This window comes from Otolemur garnettii, unplaced genomic scaffold, assembly GCF_000181295.1.
Source record: "Otolemur garnettii isolate 467f Iridium unplaced genomic scaffold, OtoGar3 scaffold00163, whole genome shotgun sequence".
Lineage (NCBI taxonomy): Eukaryota > Metazoa > Chordata > Mammalia > Primates > Galagidae > Otolemur > Otolemur garnettii.
The window spans coordinates 1,372,234-1,376,656 of NW_003852558.1; the positions used below are offsets into that span (position 1 = coordinate 1,372,234).

Here is a 4,423-nt window from a genome sequence, read left to right on the forward strand (position 1 = left end):
AAGGGTTCCTCTTCCTCCACACTGTTATCAGCATTCATTATTGCCTGTCTTTTTGATAAAAGATATTTTAACTGGGGTAAGATGATATTTCATAATACTTTTGATTTGCATTTATCTGATGGTGAATGATGTTGAGCATTTTTTTCATATACTAATTGGCCGTTTGTTTGTCTTTTTTTGAAAACTGCCTATTCAGAGCCTTGGCCCACTTTTTAATCAGATTATTCAATTATCATAATCAGAGTTGTTGAAACTCCTTGTATATTCTATATGAATCCCTTGTCGCACAGGAGTTTGCAAATGTTTTCTCCCATTCTGTGGATTGTCTCTTCCTTTTGCTAACTTTTTCCTTTGCTGTGAAGAAGCTTTTTAGCTTGATGTGATCCCATTTGTCCAATTTTGCTTTGATTATCCATGCTTTGGAGGTATTAATTAACAAATCATTTCCCAGACCAATGTCCTGAAGCATTTCTCCAATGTTTTTTTTTTTTTAGTAGATTCATAATTTCAGGTCTCAGATTGAAGTCTTTGATCCCTTTTGATTTGAGTTTTGCATAGGGTGAGGGACAAAGGTCTCACTTCATTCTTCTGCATGTGGATATGCAATTTTGCCAGCACCATTTATCAAAAAAATTGTCCTTTTACCCGCTATATGCTTTTGACACCTTTGTCAAAGTTCACTGTAGATGTGTTGATTTATTTCTGGGTTCTCTATTCTATTCCATTGGTCTACATGTCTGTTTTTATGCCAGTGCCATGCTATTTGGGTTACTAGTGCTCTATAGTATAATTTGAAGTCAGGTAATGTGATATCTCAAGTTTTGTTCTTTTTACTCAGGATGGTTTGGGCCATTCTGAGTCTTTTGTAATTCCATATAACTTTTAGTACTATTTTTTCTATTTCGGAGAAGAATGTCATTGGTATTTTGATGATTGCATTGAATCTGTAGATTGCTTTGGGTAATATGGAAAATTTTTTTTTTTTTTTGTGCAGTTTTTGACCAGGGCTGGGTTTGAACCCACCACCCGGTGCCCTCCTTTGAGCCACAGGCATCACCCATAGTATGAAAATTTTAACATTACTTCTTCCTACCCATGAACATGGAATATCTTTGCATTTGTGTCCTCTTCAATTTCTTTCATCAATGTTTCATAGTTTTCATTGTAGAGATATCTCACTTCTTTGGTTATGTTTATTCCCTAGGTATTTTATTTTATTTGTAGCTATTATAAATGAGATTACTTTCTTGGGTTTTGTTTTTCAGATTGTTTACTATTAGATATAGAAACGTTACACATTTTTTGTTTATTGATTTTATATCCTGTAACTTTAGTAAATTTGTTTGTAAGTTTTAACACATTTTTATGGAATATTTATGTTTTTCTAGATATAAACTTATCTCATCTGCAAATAAGGACCATTTGAATTTTTCCTTTCTAATTTGGATGCCCTTTATTTCTTGCTCTTGTCTGATTGCTCTGTTTAGAACTTCCAGTACTACGTTAAATTAACAGTGGCGAAAGTGGACACCTTTGTCTTGTTCCAGGTCTTAGAGGAAAGGCTTTCAATTTTTCCCGATTCAATTGATGGATTATCAAATATGGTTTTTATCATGTTGAAGTAAGTTTGTTACTCAGCTTTTGAGAGTTTTTGTCATGAAGGGGTGTTCTTTTGGGTAGATACCCAGTAGTGGGATTGAGAGTTTTTGTCATGAAGGGGTGTTCTTTTGGGTAGATACCCAGTAGTGGGATTGCTGAAATGAATGGTAGGTCTACTTTTATTTCTTTGAGGAATCTCCATACTGTTTTCCATAGAGGTTGTACTTGCACTCCCACCAATAGTGTATAAGTGTTTCTATCTCTGCATCCACCATCTATTATTTATTCATTTATTTTATTTTCAGTTTTTCCTTTTATCTATTTATTTGTTTGAGACAGAGTCTCACTATATCGCCCTCGATAGAGAGCTCTGACATCACAGCTCACAGCAACCTCAAACTCTTGGGCTTAAGCAATTCTCTTGCCTCAGCCTCCCAAGGAGCTGGGACTACAGGTGCCCGCCACAATGCCCAGCTATTTTTTGCTTGCAGTTGTCATTGTTGTTTTTAGCAGGCCTAGCTGGCCTTGAACTCCCCCCGACCTTGGTGTATGTGGCTGATGTCCTACTCACTGAGCTACAGGCGCAGAGCCAGCATCTATTGTTTTTGGACTTTTTAATAATGGGCATTCTCACAGAAGTAAGGTGGTATCTCATTGTGACTTTAATCTGCATTTCCCTGATGATTAGCAATGTGGAGCATTTTTTCATATATTTGTTGGCCATTTATCTGTTTTCTTTGGAAAAACTTCTGTTTGTGTATTTTTTCCACTTTTTAATGGGATTATTTGTTTGTTTGTTTGTTTTCTTGCTGATTTATTTGAGTTCTTTGCAGATTCTGAATATCAGTCTTCTACTGGATAGTTTGTGAATATTTCCCCCCATTCTGTAGGTTGTCTACTACCACTATTGATTATTTGCTGTGCAGAAGCTTTTGTATTGCATTGAGGTTTATCTCTCATTTTAATTCTGATAGTATTTGCTTTATATATCTGGGTGCTCCAGTGTTGGATGCGTATACATTTAGAATTGTGATATCTTCTTGCTAAATTGACCCCTTTATAATTATATAATGATCTTCTTTGTCTTTTTTTTTTTTTTTTAACAGATTTTGTCTTGGAATCCCTCTTTTTTTCTTTTTTGAGACAGAGCCTCAAGCTGTCCCCCTGGGTAGAGTGCTGTGGCATCACAGCTCACAGCCACCTCCAACTCCTGGGCTCAAGCAAGTCTCCTGCCTCAGCTTCCCAGGTAGGTGGACCACAGGTGCCCACCACAACGCCTGGCTATTTTTTTTGGTTGCAGCCATCATTGTTGTTTGGCGGGCCCAGGCTGGATTCGAACCCGCCACCTTAGGTGTATGTGGCTGGTGCCTTAGCCACTTGAGCCACAGGCGTGGAGCCAGTCTTGGAATCTCTTATCAGATAGGAGTACAGCTACTCCTTCATGGAATATCTTTTTCTGTTTCTTTATTTTCAGTCCATCTATGTTATTATATGTATGTAAAGTGCGTTTCTTGAAGACAACACATTGTTTGGTCTTATTTTTTTATCCATTCAATTATGTTATTATGTGTTTTGATTAGACAGTTTATTCCATTTATAGTCAATGTTATTATTGATAAGTAAGGACTTACTACTATGTTATTATTTGATTCCTAATTGTTTCCTTCCTTCCTTCCCTTCTATCTTCCTTTGTTGAAAGTGATCTTTTCTGGTAGTGTGTTTTAATTTCTTGCTTTTTATTTCTTGTGTATCTGTTGTAAGTCTTTTGATTTGAAATTACAAAAAAACAATTTATACCCAATAATTTTAAACATAACAATTCTGCTTACAAACAAATAAAAAAGCAAAGAGAAATCTAACAGAAATTCTACCTTTAACTCTACCCCCCTCACCACTTTTTAACTTTTTATTGTTTCCATACATACCTTTTTATACTAGCTATCTTTTGAAAAGTTGTTGTAACACTCTGGTTTCTCTTCAGATTGTATAAATCTTTTGCCTTTTACTAAAGATTTCTGTGGACAGGAGCTACCCTTTATTGAATTTTTTGAGGACTTGCTCTTCTAAGGAGTAAAAAAAAGTTGTTGCAGTTATTTACAATAGGTTTATCTTTTAGTCTTCCTACTCAAGGTATAAGTGGTTAATACACTGCAATTATAGCAATATATCATTTTGCATGTATGTACTTACTGTTACTGGCTAGTTGTGTACCTTCAGATGATTACTTGTCATTCATTAATGTCCTTTTCATTAACGCTGAAAACCTCCTTTTAGCATTTCTTGTTGGACAGGCCTGTCATTGATGAAATCCCTTAGCTTTTGTTTGTCTGGTAAAGTCCTTCTTTCTCCTTGATGTTTGAGGGATATTTTTTGCAGGATATCATATTCCAAGGTTAAAGTTTTCTCCTTCAGCACATTGAATCTGTCATGCCACTGTCTCCTGGCCTCCGAGGTTTCCAGAGAAGTCTTCTGTCCGACATCTCAGAACTCTTTCATATGTTATTATTTTTTCTTTGTTCTTGCTTCCTTCAGGACCTTTTCTTTATTGGTGACCTTTGAGAACTTGATTATTAAATCCTTGAGCTAATCTTGTTTGGGTTACATCTTCTCCGTATTTTTCTTGTGCTTCAATATTGATATCTTTCTCTAGGTTTGGAAAGTTCTCTGTTCATCCATACTTCTTGAATAAACTTTCTATCCAATCTCTTTCTGTACCTCCTTTTGAAGGCCAATAATTCTTAGATTTTCCCTTTTAAGGGTCCTTTCTAGATCTTGTAGGCATGCTTCATTATCTTTTTTCCTTTTTTTTCTTTTTTCTCTTTTG

The 4,423-nt window shown here is 35.5% G+C and overlaps 1 pseudogene; it reads left to right on the forward strand.

Moving 5' to 3' along the window:
• The first annotated feature begins 3,565 nt into the window (after positions 1-3,565).
• Positions 3,566-3,670, forward strand: LOC111728504 (annotated as a pseudogene).
• The last annotated feature ends 753 nt before the right edge of the window (positions 3,671-4,423 follow it).